The following is a 24,042-nucleotide window of genomic DNA, read 5'->3' on the forward strand; positions in this document are numbered from 1 at the left end:
CTTCATTTGCGCAAGCCAGAACATTGCCGCTGCAATGGCCCTACTTCATGGCCTTCTAGAGGCCGCGACGCCTGAGGATCGTCGGGTCCACCGTGAAATTCGCACGCTACTTGAGCGTGCGGCAACACAACAGGCGGAGAGCTCGTTGTCTCGGCGACACGAGCCTAACACTAGCCAGTGTACGCCCTCGGTGCATCCCGCCAGGGATGCATCGGTCCACCAAGCGCCGCATGGTGGCGGGCAGCGCGCTGCGATCCCGGTACATCAATATCTCGGCCACAACCGCGATGCACGCAGCACCCTTGACGCCCGCAAACACACCTACAGCGACCCGAGGGAAGGAGCCCGCCACGGCTATCATCCTAGACATGGTGGATGCTACGACAGTGGCGAGGACTAGAGCCCGAGCCCCGGCCTGCCAGATCCTCAGGCCTTCAGCCGGCACATCCTCAACGCTGCATTCCCGCCAAGGTATCGACCACCTACCAATATCCCTAAATACTCTGGGGAGACAAACCCTAGACTTTGGCTTGAAGACTATTGGCTTGCCTATCAAGCCGGTGGTGTGGATAATGATGACTTCATTATCTACAACCTTCCACTGTTCTTGGCCGATTTGGCCCGGGCATGGTTGGAACACCTGTCGTCCAACACAATCCAGAGTTGGGCGAATCTAAAGGAGATCTTTGTGGAGAACTTCTAGGGCATGTACAAACGCCCTAGGAACCCTTGGGACCTCAAGAACTACCGCCAGAAGGCTGGTGAGACCCTTTGCGGGTACATCCGGCGCTTCTCTCGATAGTGCAATGAGCTCCCTAACGTCGCCGACACCGATGTGATAGGATCCTTCCTGTCCAGGATGACCTATGAGTCCTTGGTTCATAAGCTAGGATGCAAGGGCCCACGGACCACCAAGGAGCTCCTGGACATTGCCACCAACCACGCCTTAGGAGAGGAGGCGGTCGGAGCGATCTTCGATCGCCTCGAGGGCAAGGCAAGGCGGGACGAGGGTGCCGGCAAAGGCACCTCCAATTGTTCCGCCAAAAGAAAGAATAAGAAGCAATGGCGCAAGGACCCGCTCGTGGCCACTGCTGACTGCAAGGGTGGTCGGAAGCCTATGGAGGGCGCTCTGAACCACTTCGAAAAAATGCTCGAGGGGCCGTGCCCGAACCAAGCCTTTCCTGTAAAGTATCCGCTCAAGGACTGCAGCCTCATGCGGAAGTTCTTGTCTAGAGCCTCCAACAAAGGGGAGCAGGGGAAGAAACCTAGCCCCGCTACGGACGATGCCGAGGAGAAGGATGATGGCTTTCTAACGCCAGACGGCTGCCTCATGATCTTTGGGAGATCAATGGCCTATGACTCCAAACGTCGTCAGAAGGTCGCACGCTGCCAAGTCTACAAAGCCCAACCGGCCACACCTCCCTTTCTCTGGTGGTCGGAGTCCGCCATAACCTTCGATCGGACCGACCATCCGGATGTCGTCCCGCACTCGGGAAGATATCTGCTTATGGTCAACCCGATCGTTGGCCCAAAGCACCTCACCAAAGTACTAATGGACGGAGGCAGCGGCCTCAACATCATGTACGCAAAGACGCTCGACATGATGGGCGTCGATCGAACACACCTCCACCCAATCCGAGCGCCCTTCCACGGTGTCATGCCCTGGAAGTAGGCCATGCCCTTGGGCAGATTGATCTGCCCATTACTTTTGGGGATCAGTTCAATTACAGGACTGAGACCCTCACCTTTGAGGTGGTTGGGTTCCCTAGAACTTTCCATGCCATCTTGGGACGACCATGCTACATGAAGTTCACGGCCGTCCCCAACTATACGTACCTCAAGCTAAAGATGTCAGGCCCCCATGGGGTCATCATCATCGGCACCTCCTTCCAGCGCGCCTACGAATGCGAGGTCGAGTGCTGTGGCCACGCCACGACAATCATCGCCTCCAGGGAGCTCGCCGCCCTTAAGGAGGAGGTCTCCGAGGAAGCGCCCGACGCGAAGAAATCAACCGGGTCGTTCAAAGCAGCAGAGGGCTCCAAGGGGGTCCTCATAGATCCCAGTAGCTCCAAGGGTAAAATGGTATGCATTGGTACCACGCTTAACTCAGAATAGGAAAGCGCGCTCATCGACTTCCTCCATGGCAATAGAGACATCTTTGTGTGGAAGCCCTCAGACATGCCAGGCATTCTGAGGGAGGTTGCCGAGCATACCTTGAAAATCCATCTAGGCTCTAAGCCGGTGAAGCAATGCCTGCGTTGCTTCGACGAAGAAAAGCGCAGGGCCATCTGTGAAGAGATAGCAAAACTGTCAGCCGCCAGATTCATCAGGGAAGTACACCACCCAGAGTGGTTAGCTAATCCCGTTCTTGTACGAAAGAAGAGTGGGAAATGGAGGATGTGTGTTGACTATATGGGTCTCAACAAAGCATGCCCAAAGGATCTGTTTCCTTTACCGCGCATAGACCAAATAGTCGACTCTACCTCAGGGTGCAAAACCCTCTGCTTCCTTGATGCGTACTCCGGCAACCATCAAATCGCGATGAAAGAGTCCGACCAGCTCGCGACATCTTTTATCACCCCTTCGGATCGTACTGCTATGTCTCAATGTCATTCGGTCTGAAGAACGCTAGGGCTACATACCAGCGCTGTATGCTTAGATGCTTCAGGGACCTCATCGGGTGAACCGTTGAGGCCTACGTCGATGACATCGTAGTTAAGTCCAAACGGGCTGACCACCTCATCATAGATCTTGAGCAAACCTTTGTGAAACTCCGAGCGAATGGCATCAAACTCAATCTCGAGAAATGTGTTTTCGGGGTCCCGAGGGGTATGCTGCTCGGCTTCATCGTCTCCGAGCGTGGCATAGAGGCCAACCCAGAGAAAATCTCAGCCATCGCAAAAATGGGCCTAATTCAGAACATAAAGGGGGTTCAGCGAATCATAGGGTGCCTCACCACCCTTAGCCGATTCATCTCACACCTCGGTGAACGAGGACTCCCCCTTTATCGGCTCCTGAAGAAAGCCGACCGCTTCGAGTGGACATCCGAGGCCCAGGAGGCTCTTGACATGGTCAAACTACTTCTAACAAGGCCCTCGATCCTAGTTCCTCCAAGCGACGGAGAATCCCTCCTGCTATACATAGCGGCCACCACGCAAGTGGTCAGCACCATCCTGGTAGTAGAGCGGGAGGAAGAGGGGCACGCCCTCAGGGTGCAACGCCCTATGTACTTCATCAGCGAGGTACTATCCGACTCTAAAACCCGCTACTCCCAAATCCAGAAGCTCCTTTACACCATCCTCATCACCAAGAGGGAGCTGCGCCACTACTTTGAATCACATCCCATGACGGTTGTGACATCGTTCCCCCTCGGCGAGGTCATCCAGAGCTAAGACACCACGGGAAGAACCACAAAGTGGGCACTCGAGCTGATGGATCAAGGCATCACATATGCCTCCTGAATGGCGATCAAGTCCCAGGTGTTGGCTGACTTCATCGCGGAATGGACCGAGGTCTAGACACCACCAGCGGTCATCGATCAAGAATACTGGACGATGTACTTCGATGGGTCACGGATGAAGAAGGGCGCCGGTGCAGGGTCGGTCTTTGTATCACCCCTCGGGGTCCGCATGAGGTACATGGTTTGTCTCCATTTCCCCTCATCAAATAATGTGGCCGAGTATGAAGCGCTCATCAACGGCCTACGAATCACCATTGAGTTGGGCATTCGATGCCTCGACATTTGGGGCAACTCCCAGCTGATCATCAACCAAGTCATGAAGGAGTCCAGCTGCCATGATGCCAAGATGGCTGCGTACTGCCAAGAGGTCCGATGGCTAGAGGACAAGTTCGACGGCCTCGAACTCAATCACATCCCTAGGCATCTTAACGAGGCAGCCGACGCACTTGCGCAGGCGGCGTCTGGTCGAGAACCGGTGCCAACGGGCGTCTTCACCAGCAACCAACACAAACCCTCGGTGTGCTACGAAGGGTCAGAGCGGGCCGATGATGGCCCATCAAATCTAGCCCCGGGGGCTGACCAACCAATGGCTCCGCCCAGCCTCGATGTCATGGAGCTTGAAGAGGATCTAGCAATAGAGCCTGACCCTCTAGACGACTGGAGAACACTCTACCTCGACTACCTCCTCCACGACACGCTGCCGACGAACAAGACGAAGGCTCGACGGCTCGCACATCGCGTCAAATCCTTCGTTCTTGTAGAGGGTGAACTCTACAAACGGAGCCACACCGGGATCCTACAGCTCTGTATCCCCATCAAACAGGGGAAGCTTCTGCTAGGCGATATCCACGGTGGGGTCTGCGGTCACCACGCCACGCCTAGAACCTTGGTTGGGAACGCATTCCAATAGGGCTTCTACTGGCCCACTACAGTAGCCGACGCCGAGCAAATTGTACGCACCTACGAAGGGTGCTAGTACTACACCTGGCAAACTCACCTCCTAGCCCAGGCACTCCAGATGATCCCCATCACATGGCCCTTCATGGTCTGGGGGCTCGATCTAGTTGGGCCTCTCAAAAAGGTGCCCGGGGGCTACACCCACTTGCTTGTCACCATAGACAAGTTCACGAAATGGATCAAAGCGCGGCCGATCTCCGCGATCAAGTCTGAGCAAGCTGTGTTGTTCTTCCTCGACGTCATCCATCGCTTCGGAGTACCAAACTCCATCATCACGGACAATGGCACACAGTTCACCGGCAAGAAATTCATTCGATTCTGCAATGAACAATACATCCGGATCGATTGGGCCGCCGTCACACACCCCCGAACAAACAGGCAGGTCTAGCGCGCAAACGGCATGCTCCTACAGGGCCTCAAGCCTAGGATCTTCAACCGGTTGAACAAATTCGGCGCACGCTAGGTCGCCGAGCTCCCTGCAGTGCTCTAGAGCCTAAGGACAACTCCTAGCTGGGCCACTGGCTATACACCTTTCTTCATGGTCTATGGTTCTGAGGCCGTCCTCCTGATGGACCTTGACTATGGAGTGCCAAGAATCAGAGCATATGACGAATAGGGAGCTGAGGCATCCCACAAAGACACAATGGACCAACTAGACAAAGCCCGCAACATCGCCCTCCTCTGTTTGGCCAAATTCCAGCAGACATTGCGACGATACCACGGCCGATGGGTGCGGGACCGGGCCTTTAACATTAGGGACCTGGTTCTCCACCTGGTGCAGAGCAACAAGGACCGTCACAAGCTCTCCTCGCCCTAGGGAGGGCCATATGTCATCGTGGAAGTACTCCGGCCAGGCGCCTACAAGTTGAAAACCATTGACGGCGAGGTCTTCACCAATGCCTGGAACATCGAGCAGCTACATCGTTGTTACCCTTAAATAAACGAATACTTTTTCTTATTAGTTTTTGCCTCCAAGAATCCCCGATCTTTAGTGACATCCGACCCCTGCGAATTGCGAGGGGTTGGACCTCACTCGGGGGCTGATATAAGTATGTTTATCTCGCAACCACTCTCTATGTTATCTTCGCAAACATTCTCTATGCTTTCCCTCTTTTCTCATGGTAAGTCCTAAAGGCTAGAATTTCGGGAACAAAATCTGAGTATAACTGGTAGGACTGCGGGACACCCACGCCCCAGTGGCTACCGCCTCCTTGCTCACCAGCGTGATCATAGTTGGCGCTCCCACACTCCAAGTTTTTTGCGACCTTAACTATGAGAAGGGTCGGAGGGCACCAAAATCTCTTTTACAAAAAGAGGGAGAAAAGCTGAAAAGATGTTTGCCGTAGCGAAAGTTGAAAACCTATTCATTTTTTCGCACAATATTCATCACTTACAAAGTGATCTCATCAAGAAAAAGACTGATGTATTCATAAATATAGTAGACTATTCACTTTGGGGCTCCCCCACAAACTTATTCGATTACAGTTCCTAACCAGCTCTACTACAAGTACTGCTATGGTCGCCGCGCCACGCTCTCCATTGGCAACGTCCTACCGCTCTACATGATCCTCGAAGGCATTGTCATCTGCAATGTCGAGCACCACGTTGGAGACTGTGGTGCCCTCCTTGGGGCATCCAGGGACTACACCATTGTCATCGGCCACAACCCTAACAACGGCGCCTCCGCTGGCGCGTCCAGGGACTATGCCATCATGATCAGCAGCAACCCTGACAACAGCGTCCGGGCAGAGGGCATTTCCCGCCAAGGAAAGGCCACCACAGACGATGGCAAAATCGATGATGCTCAGCACCCTCCAGTGCACCTCCTCCTTTGGCGGAGGCGGCCCCTTCTCGGCAAAGGCGGCCGACACCATCTCATCTACGTTGGATGACCTCCAGCTCGACATCACGCTTTGGATTCATGAGCGGGTCTGTGAGTTTTTCTCTCCCTGGCATTATCCTCTCTCACTTAAGAACCGCTACGATGCACGAACGCATTCGGTGGAAAGGAAGGAGAAGAGGTAGCGGCTTAGAGGCTGGCGAAGGAGTGGGATGAGAACTCCCCTCTCCCTCCCTATTTAAGGAAGAGGTGTAGCAACTGAGGAAAGGCAAAAGGTTGGGACGAAAAACTCTCTGCCTTCCCCTATTCAATGTAGATGGGAAATTAATGCTGACAGGAATCCAAGGGGACGCGCCTGGATCAACGGGACGTGCCCTGGTCGATGAGACGCCGCCTGGTCAAATAGAACGTTGCCTAGGCATGGCCCACCACCACCATGCGCTGGGCGCGAGGACCGGGGCGCACCCGCATGTAGGCGACTCTCCGCTTCCCCGGGCAGGACCATAAAATGATAGAACCCCCACCGTGGGGGCCCAACGGGCCTCCTAGGTCGATCGGACGGCCTAGGTAAAAAAACAAAGAAACAACCACTGAAAGATAAGCACCTCTGTCTACTTCCTTTGCGTGTTAATTTCATTACCGAGCTTCTAATCCCAGCAACGGTAGAGGCACGGACATTGCTCGGGGGCTGCTGAGGGCATCTATTTGTTTAGACATCCTCATCGCCTGACCCCTCCTTACATTTAAAAACCAGAGACGCGATGTGCGGCTGTAAAACTTCGAGTAAAACTAGATGAACCGTTAGACCCTACGCCCTGATGACTATGGTGTTTTTGTTCACCAGCATGATCGAATTCATAGTTCCCCGTACCCCGAGTCTTTGTATCCGCCTTCTCAAGAAGGGTTTGGAGAGGGTCCACCTATAGAATCCCCTTCAAGGACAAGCTGTCAGGTCACTTAAAGTCAATCGAACGGCTCAAATCACCATCGAGAGATAAAAACGGAAAAATCATGATGCTCGTACAGGTCACGCCGGCCCCATTGCGAATGTCGGACTCAAACCCCACACGGACATGTCCGATAAGAGCTTCTTGTCGCTCATGCCACTGAGGTAACACTGCCGACCCACGCTTTTGTTTCAATTAAATCGTACATTAATCCCATCATCCAAGCATTGCATATGCAATCGCTGCATCCCAACGCTTTATGTCACGTCATGAAACTGTAGTCGCCTCATTCGACATGAGCGGCAAAGGGCCAAGGTTCGAAGGCTAGCCCACGAAGGGCTCGAGGCTGCCTCACGTTAGATAGAGCCAGGGGAGAAAAAACTAAGATGAGCCCCAGCGGCCCTGCCTGGCCCCGCTCAGAAGCGGACAGGGACATCTCGACCTTTCTTGTTCGATTCTAACCCTGAGCCAAACCCACAGAATCTCCATCGAGGAGAGGCCAACGTGCCACCTGAGCCTATCGAATGGCTTGGGCATCTGCCAGGAGGCGAGTTAAGAAGTAGTGAAATGACACATGAGGGCTCTGCCGACCCCGTCAGCGAATGATGGACCCGGATTTCACACGAACATACCCGTTAGTGAGCTCATTGAGCACGACACTCGAGCTGTCAAGGCAAGTGTCGTCAACTCAGCCCCTCTAGTTGCGGAAACTGAGGATGGGGTAACACGCGAAACACAGCCAACCCCTATTAGACCCTAAGGGGCTCAGGGGCTCGAGCCGCTCGATCCATGATCGAGAGACCGAGGTTCGAAGGCTGACCCACGAAGGGTCTAAGGCCGCCTCGCGTCCAACAAGAGCCAGGGGAGAAAATGCAGATGAGCCTCAGCGGCCTTTGCCCAATCCGCATTAAGGTGGGAAGGGTCATCTCAACCTTCCAGTTCAATCCAGCCTCTAGATGAACCCATAGAATCCCCATTGAGGGGGAATCTATTGGAAGGCGAGTCAAGGAGCAATGGAACGCCACCCGAGGGCTTTGTCGACCCTGTCGCAAAGCAAACGGGATCGGATTCCATCCGAACATCCCCGTTAGCGAGCTCATAAAAGCGCGTCACTCGAGCCATCGAGGCAAGTGATGTCGCCTTAACCCCTCCAATTATGGAAACCGTGGATGGGGCGACAATCACAAAACAAGCCGGCCCTTGACCGAATCCCCACCACATGCGGGGGCTCGCGGAAGGCCAGGACAGCGATAAGGCCAAAACGCACGGTCACGCAGCGATCGCCAAAATCCCAAGTAAGCGGTACGTGCAAGACTAAGTTCGCTACCCTCGCTCCAGTCTCCAGTAACATCTGGCCCCAGTGATCGCAAGGGGTCGGATCTCACTCGGTTGCTGACAAAGGTACGAGTACCTCCTTTCTTTTTTTGAAATAGTCATTACATCAGACCTTTTTCTCGATGACGCTCCCGGAGAAAGCTGGCGATAGACGCATTAACGGGTATGCTTCTGCCCGGTTGTTGTGGAGGTGAATGCTGGCGCATCCCATCGGCGCCTGCAGCTCTTGCTTCCAGACCCGCTTCTTCAGAAGACTGACGGTGAAGAGATGCCGCCACAGGTCGAAGTGGGGATCAATCCCCAAGAACCCCTCACACAGGGCGATGAATGCCGCCATGTGCTGGAGCCTGTTGGGGGTAAGGTGCTGCAGCTCCACCTGGTAGTAATCCAACAGCCCTGAAGGAACTTGAGAGCAAGAATGGCGAATCCCCGCTCATAGAAGTGAGCGAAGGACACGCATACCCTTCGGGCAGCGACGACACGTCCTCATTATCGGGCAGCCGCCACTCCTCGGTGGTGGTCAGCGGGCGAAGGAGGCCACGGCGAATGAGGCCCTCTAGGCGATGAGGGGTGATGCTAGATCCACACCACGGCTCCATTGAAATGATTGGGAGGGGGGTAGATGTGAGTTCGACGGTGGCCACGATGCGAGTGTAGGAGGCTCTGGCGATTGGCGGCGGAGATTGACAATGCGAAGGCAAAAAGGCAAAGTACAGAACCCTAGGGGCGAACCCTGTGGTTTTATAGGGGCGACGGATGTGAGAAGAGCAACCGTCCGCCTCGATCTCCAAGCCTGCCATGACACACCATCGTGTCATGTCGCGAGACACGCACCCACGATCCCTATCCTTTCCCACAAAAATCGCGTCGGACGGTTCACCTTCCCCAGGCAGACCGGGACTCTTTTTCCCACCGAGGGAATATGGGTCCAAGGGCCAGCCCAACAGTCTCGATGGTCGTCCCAACGAGGGATGGGCCTACAAGCGACCAGGACTTAGGTATACGAGCATCAGGGGGGTCTCGATCCACAATCGAGTCCCAGCCAGGCTGACCCTAGACGAAATCCCCACGAACGGGATACCAGGGTTCCCTTAAAACTATACAGCTGGCAAAAACCGAATACCACAGCCTTACCCACGAAGGGTCCGAAATTACCCCCCGGGCGATTCTGCCCGAATCACCCGAGGGCTTGGGGGCTACACCCAATGGGTGTGCTCATGCGCACCCTCTGGCGAATTGAATTACCCCCTAGACGATTCTGAACGAATCACCCAGGGGCTCAGGGGCTACACCCGTCGGATGCGCTCGAGCGCACCCTCTGGCGAATTAACTCTGGCAAGTCAAAACACCCCCCAGCGATTCTGTCCGAATCACCCGAGGGCTCAGGGGCTACTGTCGGGGACCTAATACCGGGGTACCCAATGGGATGGAACTAATAGCCATCGAACGCTGACACTTTTGGTCAGGCAAGAACACTACCGCACTTCTTGCCCGAACGACGGAAGATTGGTTTCGCCTCGCCCGACCACCGAGGGCTATAACCCACCTCACCCGAGGTCTGAAGGCTGGCTCTACCTTGTCTGACCCCTGAGGGCTAGGCTCCACCACACCCGATGACTCAGGACGGGCTCCGCCTCGCTCGATCCCTGAGGGCCAGGCTCCGCCTCGCCCGATGGCTAAAGGTGGGCTCCGCCTTGCCCGATGTCCGAGGGCGGACTCCGCCTCGTCGGACATCCAAGGGCGGGCTCTGCCTCGCCCGATGGCTAAGGGCGGGCTCCGCCTCACCAGACGTCCGAGGGCAGGCTTCGCCTTGCCCGACAGCTAAAGACAAGACTGCACCTCGCCCGACGCCTGAAGGCGAGCTCACCCGATGACTAAGGGCGAGCTCCGCCTCGCCCGACGATCGCACCCTGATCTTTCATATAGATGAGCACAGGGTATGATAGGACATTCGAGTCAACCATGATATCGAGGGACATGCCTTGTGCGCCTGCATGAAGGTACCATCAGAATATGATGGGACGGGCACTTTAAGCCCTTTCCATCATAACAGTGCCCGAATAGTGTTGTGGGCGCCGATTTTTGTCCCACATTGTAGTAGGCGCCGCCTTCAGCCCTCGGGCGTGGATACTAACATAGGCATACGACAGCCACTACGGTCCAAGATAGAACTCACATCATCTACAGTGACGGACGTATGGTCACTTCCCCGATTACTCCCCGAGGGGTCACAGCTTGGCTCTCCGACACGCCGCACCGTCCGCCAGCGTAGGATGGGACACACCCACTTGCTTGATAGGGCCACGACATGGCCCTATAAAGATCAGTGAACACGCCACCTCTGACACGGTCTGCCATGATAGCGGGGCAGGCATAGGGAAAAAGGAAGACCCAGCTCCCTCGAAGGACCTTCTATACCTTTGGTATTTTCCTCTTTCTCCCATCTGTAACCCCTGCTCCCCCCTTGGACTATAAAAGGGAGGGCAGGGCACCCCACTAAGGGGACCAACTTTTGATGGATCAGTTAAACACACATAACACATCACGCATACAGCCAAGCAGCGACCGAGCTCTTGGCGTCCTTTCGACCATTCCATCAGAGATCTAGGACCTCTCCCTCTCTCGACTGTTTGTACCCCCTACTACGAACATTTTTTGGTACTAATAACACGAGCAGCAACAGACTGGACGTAGGGACATTTAGCCCGAACCAGTATAAACCTTGTGTCCTTTAGTGCACCATCCGGACCAAACGCACAACAATTATAAATTTACTAGCCGGTGTTTGTTCGAAACACCGACATTGGGTTTTAAGAAGTTTTGCCTGGTATACCAGTATTACTTTGATATTTCCCACAGGGTTTTCCAAAGATTCATAAAGATGCATAATAGATGAATAGTAAAGACTACAAGGAGCTAATTGGTTAAGGGGGAGTGTTGAGAATTATTATTTAGTGCTCAATTAGGGATTAAACCAAGGGGTGTCTTTTCACCCCTCTCTCTCTCTTTCACACTTGTAACTGCCCATATGGTCTCTGTATATATATATGTACACAATGTTCATTGGAATATAACAGAGAATCATTTGCATCAATCTATCTCTCTCGTTCTCTATTTTCTAACAAAAAGATGCGTAGGTCTATGCTTCGGTATTTTAGTACATATAAATGTTAATATGATCAATTACTAACATAAATATGTTTTTAAATTAGAATTTGCTTAGCTTCAAAACACACCATATGTAATTCGAATAGATGCTGTCACATGTCAATTTCTTTTACCATATAAAGTTTAAATAACTTAAATAATATGAGACATGTTTTATAAATAAAACATGAGTAGTTTCCGACTCGGATTTTAAATTAAAAATACTGATTGACTAACCTGAATTAATATTAGTCCCATAGTTTTTCTTAATTAACATAAATCAAGCTCGTAGTTGTTTCTTTTATAATGTAAACTTTTCGGTAGCCGTACTTCCTATCGGTAGCTCCGTTTTTTATGTTTCTTGTGATTTTGTGACCATAGTAGCTAGCTCTCTTTTAGTACGATGTTTAGTCTTGTGTGGTGTATTGTTCTTAGTTGCTTTTGCTTGTTGCTTGTATGTTTGCCTATGCGTGGTGCTTGCTACGAATAGAACGAGAACCATTTGTGAGCGTTGAAGATCAGAAGGTGATGACCAGAAGCAAAGTATGAGGACATTTGAGCAAGTGTATAAGGCAAGTATAGCATGGGATCATCTTTGTTGTCCTACTCATATTAATCACATTTTAATCATATGCATGTGTCTACCTTGATAACCGCTAAGGATTTCCTAGCATTTGTACTTGTACCTTGTCACCTATGGATTTATGCATTGGGTAGTATGATGCTAGCGCTCAATTAAAGACCATGATCTTGTAACTTGACTAATGGCATATGCAATAAACACTAAAAGATGCTTTTTAGCAACAAGGAACAAGGGGCTAGAGCATAGTTTTTGTGATGCTCTAGATTCCTCTCCTTAACGACTTATCTATAAGCGATCATCCAGGACTTACAGTACAACCATGAGTGCTATATGGCTCTAGCTTTAGTCAAGTATGAGGACCTTTTCTAGCTTGTTAGTGGTTACCCAAAAGGGCGCAAAAGGGGCTTGACAGGCTGGGTATAGTGCGGCCTCTGTTCCTAAGAGTACTTCTACGTGAGTGTGCCTTTCGAAAGGGGGCTCTATATCCCCTTGCTGATTGGAAACCTAGCGGCCCAAACTTGTTAGACGAACCTTTGAAAGACTTCATAGTGAACCATGCCGACCTTTCTTGGAAGTGGGTCAAGAGACTAGCTACCTCGGGCAAAAAGGTTAAATCATGGCTCATGGTGAAAGTGTACAACCTCTACGGAGTGTAAAACTGGTATATCAGCCGTGCTCACGGTCATGAGCGGCCTTAGACCCTTATGGAATAGATGATCATTAATGATAATTATGTTTATGCTATTCATTATTCATGTTTACTTGATCATGTGTTTTTATGGGTTTATGCTGAACTTGTTGCTACTCAATTACTTAAAATTGTGACTCATAAAAGCTAACCGTAGTTAAACCAGTGTCTACCTTTTGAGCCTTCATTCGTCCATATTATATTTGCAGAGTACGACATGTGCTCACCCTTACTATTTCCCCCACACCCCCAGTCTCTAGTAGAAGCTGCTCAAAAGATTTAAGAAGACATGGAGGAGTTAGAAGATTAATGGAAGTGCTAGGCGTACGTTACCCCAGTCAGTTGTCCCTATAAAGAATGGAGCTTGAAGATTAGTTACCGTTCCGCCATACTCTGATGTAAGTGTTAATATAGATATGTGTGACAGAACCGCCTAATCTAATGCCTCCCAGGAGTACTTGTCTTCCGTTAGACACTAAGTACTCAAGGAAGGACACCAAATTTCGTAGTTCCGTCGAGCATACCCCAGGGAAGAACCCAAAAATCCAAATTTCCATCAGGATCACAAATGAGAGAATAAAGCTTACATCATTATTAGCTATTTCTTACATCACTTTTAATGCAACATCAGAGGATAATACTTATTGTTATAACAGCGGAATATGAACATGTTATCAGAGTTATGAACAATTTAATTTAACAGCGGAATATAAACATGTGATCAGAATTACCACGGAAATAAATATCTATTCATGACATGATAAAGCATTGATATATAAACTATGATAGCAGATTATAAAACTTCTATTTATAAAAAACATTTAGTGAGAGTTATAAATAAAACTATGATCACAGCATAAAGGAATCCTCTCTGAGCCCACCAGGAGGAATCCACACCCAAGAGTCAGCTCAAGCATCCGCCTGTCACCTGCAATAGGGGGAAATAAAACCCTAAGTACTCAATTGTACTCAGCAAGACTTACTCGACAGGAGGAAAGAAAAGACTCTAAGGATATGCAAGGCTATCTGGCGTGTGGGTTTATTGCATCTGCAGGAAGCATTACTAAGCGTGCGTCCTTATATTCAATTTTTATTAGCAGTCAGCATTAGTTCATTAACTAACCATTCTATGTAAGCACATGTGCTACTTTTAAGCAGGTGGTAAGCAATTAGAATCATTTTACCATCTTTCATCTTCTAGTTCTTTCTACGATGCTAGAGTGTAGACAAGTCATACCGGATCACCAGCGATTCGTGAATCAATATGCCCAGCTAGGTACCCCAAAACACACGCCCCGCTTGTACCCCAGGCATAAGCAGAACCAACCCACCACCCTCCTGTCACGGGGTCTAGGTCCCCGTCCAAACTTGGACTCCAAGCCTCCGCTCCTGAGTCCTGGACTCAGAGTGGTGCTTGGACCTCCACCCAAAAACCACCCTAAAAGTCAGTCCGTAAATAGCCAGAACCTATGACAAGAGAGCAACAAGCCTTCCCTGCGCCCATACACAAGTATGTGCTTGGGATAATAAGTCTGTGACTTGCCTAGAGTCCAATGCAACGGCCGGTCCTTAACCGACTCAGATAGGGAAACAGTGTAACCAAGCTATGCCCTGTTGGCCGTAGGACACAACCTCTTACACCCACCAATACCCAAACCATATCCCTGCTCGGTCTCCATTTATCATTCATATATATCTTCCAAGTGATAATAATATAGTAACAACAATAACATATTTCCTATCTCTCGCAAGTGACAGACAATCACTCGACTTCTATCGAAGTCCTTTAGCATAGCAATCTATACGATCCTGTCATACTAGTAAGACTCATAGGATATATATATATATATATATATATATATATATATATATATATATATATGCAAGTGGGTTTTATTCAACTCCTTAAAACTTAATGCACAGATATAATTTAAAGTGCAGAAAAGTAGGGGTTATGCACCGGGGCTTGGCTGGGTAAAATATAACCAAAAGTTAGTATTCCATCTTGGTGACACGATCATCGAGACACCATCTTTTCCGCTACTCTAGATGACTCCACGATCCATCATCGTCCCTATTATGGTATGCAATGCGATGCAGAGATGGTGCAACAGTTAATTAATAAGGCAACAACAACTCTTAAAACAGAGTACATACTATGAACTAACAAGCTAGCTCTAAAGAATAACGTTCTAATCTATGCATCAACATCATCAAGAGAGGTGTCATTTCCCAACAAGTGTTTTAGTTATACAATTTCAAGGTGTTTCTTTATTCCATTCTATCGATTTAATCTTTTTTTTCAAAATAGTGCATCATTATCTATCAAGCAAACTAATTATTCTAGAACTACAAAAATTACAGTGAGCAGCTAATAATATTAGGAATTTACTATAAAAATTTTAGAGTCAATACTATCATCATTTTCTCACAAAAATTCCTACAAGTTTATGTCTTATTAATATTAAGCATGTTAAAATAATTAGAGCAACCCTAAAAACATACAAAACCTATGCGAACAAAATACACTATCAGATAGATCATGATTTTAGAAACTTAACAACATTGGTTTGGTATTTTTATGATTTTTCTATGATTTACTATGAATTTTACAATTTTCAGCCATTTTAAACAAAAACTAGAAAAAGCAAAGGGCACCTGAGCCGGCTTCGGCCAGCGCAGCCCACGCTAGGCGGCCAAGAGGCCCAGGCACACGCGGCCTAGCTAGCCAGGCAGGCGGCCCACCGTTGCGCACACGACAGCGGGCCATGGCCCAGGCGGGGCGCCGAGCAGGCCACGGCCGGGGAGGCGCACGGCAAGCGGCCCAACAGGCCGAAAGCGGCCGGCCCACGTGGACGCGTGGCCTAAGCATAGGCGGCACATGACAGTTTTGTAAAAACATCCCCATGCTTCTATCTATTTGGTATGCTACTGTTCATGTGAGTCACAGTTTTCACACCTAGCCCCCCGTTAAAGCTTCTATTTACACTTCTAAGTCCTCACCTTCACCAGAACAGAGCACGCTGTGGAGAAGCCATCATCGGCGACCGATTCGGCATGGGGGGTGACCGACGATGATGGAGGCAGTGCGCAAGGCAGCGAGGGTACCTGCCGCACCCATGGGCGTTGGCGGCATGGCCAGGGGCAGTCCGAGGCGGTCCAGCCACGAGCGCTGGCGGTCGGCTAGGGCGCACGGCGGTAGTGGCGAGCAACACGGAGGTGGAGCCCCGTGGTGGTGGTGTAGCAGGGCACGTTAGGAGGCGGCGTGGAGTTGCGGTCGTCTCGGCCGCAGGCGCGGGCGGTAGCGGCCCAGCCAAGAGTGGCCTGGCCATGCAGGGGTAGCGGCCATGGAACGAACGACGACGAGGACGCTACGGGGCGCGGCAACAGAGGTGGAGTGGCGCGGGCAATGTGGCTCGAGCGGCTGTGCAGCGATGGAGGAGCGGGGTGGAGTCACGCGCGGGAAGGCAGCGCGGGGAAGCTATGGACCAGCACGAGGCCACAGGGCATGCATGCGCTCGCGAGGGAGGGACGGCCATGAGTCGGTCCCCGGCGAGGTCTTCTGTGTGGCGGTGCGGCGAGGCAAGGCTGGGGCGGTGCCGTGGAGGTTCACGCACTCGCAAGGGACCAGCGACGGACGGCATAGCCATGGCGAGTGCTGCGGGAGAGAAAATGGCAGAGGCAAGCAGGGAGGGGAAAGAGCAAGCATCGGCTTGGCAAATCATCCATTAAAGTGCCCCCGAACAAGGACGCAAGGGAGCATGCGCACATGGCACCTACTGCACTCGTCCAGTACGACTGCAGTACCAAGCAGAGCAGAGACAAGCAGAGGCAGGCAGAGGCGTTGATGGTGCTGCAGGGTAATGTGACGAAGCTAGCAGTTGGACGATGGCGCTTAGCGGGGGCGGCAGCAACTGAGGCTTGCTCTTGCTATGATGGCGTGCTGCCAAAAGGGTGTACCCGCTGAGCGCTGCTAGTACTATGAGCTGCTAATGATGCATGCATATTTGCTACTTGAATGCATATTTGCGCTATGCGCTGGTGGCTTCGGCAGCTCGGTGAGAAGGCGGGATGAACGGCCGAGAGCGAACGGGGTGAGGCAGTTGGGGTGAGCGGCCGAGATCATTCACTACAGTTGCTGGTTCATGAACAGAGCGCCAATGACACGTCCCCAACACGTTCTAGCGAAGTTCGGTTAATTTTAGAGTGATCGTCGTAACCCCTAACGCAACTACGACATGTCCCATGCTCAAGTACTTACTCCGATGCAACCAACTGTGCAAAAGCATGACATTAGTGTTGAGGTATGTTTGTCGAAATTTAAATGCCAACATAGCACTGTCTATTATCGTTTCCGACTTAGAAAATTATAGCTTTTAGTTTTGAACTAACATCTGTCGATGTTTTACCACCAGCAACCCGCCACGGGAGTACCCGGGCGGTGATTTGTTCGGAGGGGTATCGGCGTATGTAGGAACTCGGTGGTAAACGCAGGGAGACAACGATTTATACTGGTTCGGTACACCAGAAAATCACGGCGCCCTACATCCAGTGTGGAGTAGATAGCATGTTGCGCCCTGCGCTATGTCGTCCTCTTGATCTCTATCGAGATCTAGAGGTTTTTGTGTAGGTGTTGTGCTCTTGTGTCGCCGATCTAGGGACCCCTGCCCTCCTTTATATAGTCCAGGAGAGGCGGGAGTCCTAGTCGGTTACAAAGTAGAGATCCTAGTAGGATTATGTGTAACTAGTCCTAGTAGGATTACATGTAGAGAATCCTATTTGGACTAGGTTTTCTCCTCTCTTCTCCGTGGGGAACCCTATGGGAATCAAGCTAAGTCACTTTTTTAAATTATTTTTCCTCTGGCTTGTTTCAGCATGATTGACCAATGCACACAGCATGCGCTCTACTCGTCGGAGGGCAGCAAACTCTTGCGCACAATCGCGCTCTCTTTTTTGTCACAACGACGACTACTCATTTTTGTCTTCTCTTAAAGTCACTAATCTTCTCGAGCCGAACACGCCTTAATTCGTGAAAGCCTCAGGTGCACCTGTTACGCCTAAGTGCCAGCACACATACACGAGACAAAGATCTCAGTTGTGCAAATGGCGGCGCCCGTACGCGCAAACGAGACAAAGATCTCACACACGCAGTGGCTGCGGCTAAACGGGGACTGAGAGCCTAAACGTAACAGGCTAACTACTTGGGAGAGATGTGGCCGAAAAGATAGCATGACACAAAATGTTTATATTAATCACTGAATAAATTTCAGTAGTTTCAATATTCTACAAATATGCTACATAATGTATACATCTTTTCTTTCAGAACAAGATTTGGGCGACAACGCTCCAGGACACTAAGCGTACATCCAAAGGCACGGACTAGTTCCCGAACTCGAGGGCTAAGCACCAATTACTACTCGGAACATCTCCAGTGGCTCTGCTAGCTTCCAAGCTCGAGGGCTAAGTGCCAATAAGTACTCGACGTGGTTCCTCTGGCTCGCCTGGCGCATAAGATCGGGGGCAGACGCCACAAAAACTACTCGGATGATGACTTGAGTGAAGATTCAAGATCCTTGAGTTGATTAACATCACTCAGAAGACTACTTCAAAACAGGAGCTTCCAAAAAACATAAGATTCAAGACCCTCCAACTTTTTGTTCCAAATAGCATGAGGCTCGGGGGCTACACTCAGTGAGTGTATTGTTGATGCGGGACCCATAGGGTTCCCCACGGAGAAGAGAGGAGAAAACCTAGTCCAAATAGGATTCTCTACATGTAATCTTACTAGGACTAGTTACACATAATCCTACTAGGATCTCTACTTTGTAACCGACTAGGACTCCCGCCTCTCCTGGACTATATAAAGGAGGGCAGGGGTCCCTACATCGGCGACACAAGAGCACAACACCTACACAAAAACCTCTAGATCTCGATAGAGTTCAAGAGGACGACATAGCGCAGGGCGCAACATACTATCTACTCCACACTGGACGTAGGGCGCCGTGATTTTCCGGCGTACCGAACCAGTATAAATCGTTGTCTCCCTGCATTTATCACCGAGTTCCTGCATACGCCGATACCCCTCCGAACAAATCACCGAGTAGTGTAGTCCCGTGGTGGGTTGCCGGTGGTAAAACATCGACAACATCCACTAGCGCTTTTTGCCTTAATTTCTAAAAGGTCTAAACCCTATCGATTTCAACTAACAAGTATATCATGACCTTTCCCATACTGCATACTAATCCATAGGAGCGAAATACTTAAGCACTATTGAACTATTTTGCTCAACATAATTTGCCAAAATTGACCTTTCGAACATAAATCCAATTTCTCGCCGACTCAACGAAAAGTTCTAGTTTAAATCTCGGATTCGATTTCTGAGCTATCATATATACTATTGAATAACCTTTACTCACCAAAACAAGAGTTGCATTTTCATCTATTAAACTTGCGCTCCAGATTTATTCAAGTACTAAATACAAGTTATATTTTATATTATTTTAGCTTTCAAAATTCATTTTCTAAACAACTTTATGCATTAACAAGCATAACTAAAGCTCTAAGGTTTTATTATTTAGCAAATTTTGCTTTCAACAAAAAATTTGTTTTTCATGCTCAATCAAATAAACAAGTCATTCGCCATTTACTTGCTAGAATTGTTATCGGACATTTTTAAATACTTTTACGCACTAAGTGAATTAATTTAGATATTTAATTTAGTTCATCAAAGTGAACCACATAAGACTCGTTCGTTATTCCATGTGTTTTTTTTAACTTTTAAACCCGAAAACTTGTTTTGCTAATTTCTCTTAGGCATTAACCTAGGTGCTAAGCAAGCTCGTAACACCAGAGGTGTTACAATATGTATACGTTATTCAATAACATTGTTTCTGATACTATTCATTTTGTTGTTATATGTGTGGACTTCCTGGGCACACATACGAAGAACCTAGTTTTCTCTTTAAAATTGGGCGTGACAAGTATTTAAATGTAGATTTGAGAGGTTTTTGTTATTTTTTATAATGGTTGAGGTGGATATAATTTAGGTACAAATTATATAGGTATGTATTACTTACATTATCTTTCATAATGCCATGTATGGGTAATTTGAATGCAAACTCAGGGGTCAAGCATTATCGTCCATGATGATAGAGATGGATAATTTATAAAAAAAATATTATTGGATTGCTTTTAATTATCTTTTATAATTATGGAGGTTTGAAAATTTTCATATAGGCTTTATTGATAACTCCACGGATCATGGTTCCCTAATTTTTTAGCATTATTAGCAAGTAAACTCGAAGTAATCCAATGACATTGTTATTAAAGTGAACAAAAAAATTATACCCGACGGTCAATAAGGATAATATCAAAACTTATTTGTGCGAAGTAATCCAAGAACATTAAAATTAAAATGAAAATATAATTTGACCCAATGGTGAATAAGGATCATATCATATACGAGACAAATCAAATTGTAATTGTGGGATCTAGCAAGATTGCCATACCTTGTGCAGTGCCGTCGGTGCCAGCATTGACGTAGATGCTCTAGTGGCCTGCCGCCTGCGAGTTTCTGCGCCACCCGTATATTTGACTCCCCCTGCAAAGACAACCAATTCAAGCATACCCCTCCCCCCACCCCCACCCCCACCCAAAACTAGGGATGAAAACGGTACGGATATTTTCCGACCGTATTTAAAACCGAATCCGTTTAGAGGAGTTGGGATCTGTCTGTATCCGAGTCCGGATATCCAACATCTGATACCGTATTCGTATCCGAATACTCAAATCGCATATTTATAATGTCGATATCCAATCGTATCCTATCCGACATAGTTGACGCTATCCGTATTCGAATTCGAATCCGGACAGAAATATGAAAACAAATGTAATATCGGTGATATCCGTCCGTATCCGATCCGTTTTCATCCCTACCCAAAACATATCAGAAAATAAACCTCCGTGCTATATTAGGCCTCAAGAGGACCCACTTCCTCATCGAGCTGCGAGCCCGCGCCGGTTCAAATCGAATAAATACGTCGGTAACTACCTGATATCAACCATTCGCCTTGTTGGTTTGGATTTGTTTAGCTTGTTTCCGGTCAACGAACAGTATTTTTTTTCTCACACTAAATCAGTCAACAGTACTTTCAGCTATGGCTTATAAACCAAACACGACCAAACGAACAGACTGCTTAAGCTTTTGTACAGTTACAGAGTCGAAGTAGATCCAGCACCATTGCTCCTTAAACATGCCCTCTTGTTACAACTTACAATACCAGCTCTAAAACAGAGAGGTTCCTCACCTGATTTCGGGAAATATCATGCTCAAAGGTTAAGGCCATATCAGTATATCACCCGAATTATTTTGCAGATAATTTTGAAGCGAGCCTTCAAATACGATACAAAATCAATTATAGTCACAACTCAGAACAGAAACGAATTAAACAGGAGACTCACGCCTCTATGAACAGCAAGATGATGTTGCCGTGGGCATGGTGCTACGGCTGCAAACAATTATCTTCCCTGCTGTTGGTCAGCTGTGCGTGCAAAAATTGCTCCAGCGGGTAAACACTGCCCTAATAGGAGGAAGAAGCAAGCCAACCGGGGCCTTAACCCGGAGCAATTGGCCTCCGGCACCGGCGCCGGAGCGTTGCCGTCCCCACGTCCGCCCTGCAGAGCGGGCGGTTGGCGTTGCCCTGGAGAGATACGTCGACGTAGATGAGGTGGAAGATGTGGATGCAGGCGGGCGGCATCCTGACCCTGTCGTTGTGGAAACATGGAGGAACATGCGGCACCCCGTGAGATAAAATTGTATTTGACTTGACTAATAATTTGTTGGTTAGGTGATAAATAATGGATTTTTTCTTCTTTTTATCTATAATAATGGTAGAGGTGGATAATTTTTAAAAAAATAAAATAGATCTAATGGTTACAAATTACAAGAGCCGATAGATTTGATGGCTAGATGTTTCTAATTAATGTGGAAATACGACTTCTCCCGGCGGTTCCGGAACCTCTAGGCGACGTCGCACTGGCCGGGCACCGGCGCCTCGTAGCTGAGAAACACGATGGACTTGCGGAAGAAGGCCCTGGCGTTGAACACCTTGACGGCGGCGAGGACGCGCGGGTCGGAGCAGTTGAGCGGCGCGTCCGGGTCCTAGGTCCTGTTGCCCGCGGCTGCGGCGGAGGCGGCGCTGACGGCTGCGGCCGCGTCGTCGTCATCCCGCGCCAGGGCCGGGACGGCGGAGGAGGAGTTGAAGTCCTCGCCGGTGGGGAGGAGCGAGTCGTCGGGGACGAGGAAGGTGGAGTTGGGGAGGACGCGGGAGAGCGAGGTGGTGATGGCGGCGGAGGACTGGAACCAGGGGTCCGGCGGCTAGGGTTTGGGGAGCACGGGCTGGAGCCTAGAGGAGAGAGGCGACGGGAGCAGAGGATGAGGGCGTCGGGTGGGGGGCGACGGGAGGAAACCGGAATAGAACGAAACGGTATTTGCGTAACGAGTGGCAATTGCGGGTAATTACCTCCAACTCCACGAGGACATACGAAACGCTGGTTTGTGGAGTACCCTCTGAGGAGCTCCAGGAAAAACATGGAATTGGACCAAAACTCCATCTTTTTTTGGGAGCAGAGTTTGTGGAGTTGGACCTGTTTGGCAGAAAAATTTGGGAGTAGAGCTACAAAAGGTGGAGCAGAGCAGTCCCAAACAGGCCCTAAATGGCTCACTTATGAAAAGAAATTTCTGTGTTTAGTATTGCACCTTTATGTTGGGCCATATGGAAAGCCCGTAACAAGGCCTGTTTTGAGGGCAAGTTGATTAAAAATCCAATTGAAATCTTATGTCATGCATGTGCTCTTATGCGATTTTGGGCAGATTTGTATGCTGATGGAGCAAAGGAAGCGTTGATTGAAGGTGTCAATACAATGTTGAAGATTGATGTGAAGTTGTTCACCAAGGCAAGTGAGAGGAAGAGGGATATCCGGCGGATCCAAGAAGAGAACAAACACGATGAAGGTGACCTAAGGGACCTCCGAGTGAAGACAGCTGTTGGGAGCTCTAGCAATGTTTCATTGTCTATCATGTCTTTGTGGCGGTTCCTTTTGTAACTGATGATGGATGTTGGTTGGATTCGCTTGTTCTAGCTCTTCCTAGCGTTGTCTTTTGCTTTGTGAATACTCCCTCCGTCTCAAAATAAATGTCGTTCTTGTTCCTGAGGAGTTAAACGTTTTTAACTTTGATCAATTATATAAAAAATTAATATTGATAGTATATATTTAGTATCATTAGATAGATCATTCAATCTATTTTCATAATTTGACTGGCACGGATACCATAGCGACACTTAGTTTGAGACGGAGGGAGTACTCTTAAAGAAGTCATATAGTTTGTTCTGAGCATCAGTGATGGAGTTAGAAATATGGGTTTTCGTTGATTCCAGCAGTACATTTTTTTCAAAAAAAAAATATTCATTTTTTAAATTTTTAATGAAAAATTGTACGGACTTGTAGGGTCTTGGCCCCCTCCTCCCCCTATCTCCGCCACTGGCAAGCATAGAAGTTCTCAACCTTTGAGCGTACTAATCTAGTATTACAAAAACTGGCCCTACATGTCCTGTTCTAAGTAGAATCATATTCATGGGGTGTTTGGATACAGGTGATTAAACTGTAGTCCCTGTCACATTGGATGTATGGATATTAATTAAAAGTATTAAATATAGACTAATTACAAAACTAATTCAATAAGTCATGACTAATTCACGAGACGAATCTATGAAGTCTAATTATTGTTGATAGGAATATCTGCTCGTATATTATTGCCTTTATACAGATCACACAGTCCACACCTTTTGTTCTTGGCTATCCCTACATGAAGAATATATAGTTTTTTAGGCTTCAACAAATTGTATGTTAGACACACCATTTTATTTTCCAAAGGATGGAGAAATCTTTGCTTTAAAACGCTGTAGTAAACAAAATTAGCATAATTTGCTAAGTAAAACTAGACCAAATAACCATACAACTAGGGGGCGCCACACTTCTCCAAACAATTACAGTACGACAACCAACACAATTAAATCATTGTTTTTT

The sequence above is a fragment of the Miscanthus floridulus genome, chromosome 7 (assembly GCF_019320115.1).
Source record: "Miscanthus floridulus cultivar M001 chromosome 7, ASM1932011v1, whole genome shotgun sequence".
Taxonomy (NCBI): domain Eukaryota; kingdom Viridiplantae; phylum Streptophyta; class Magnoliopsida; order Poales; family Poaceae; genus Miscanthus; species Miscanthus floridulus.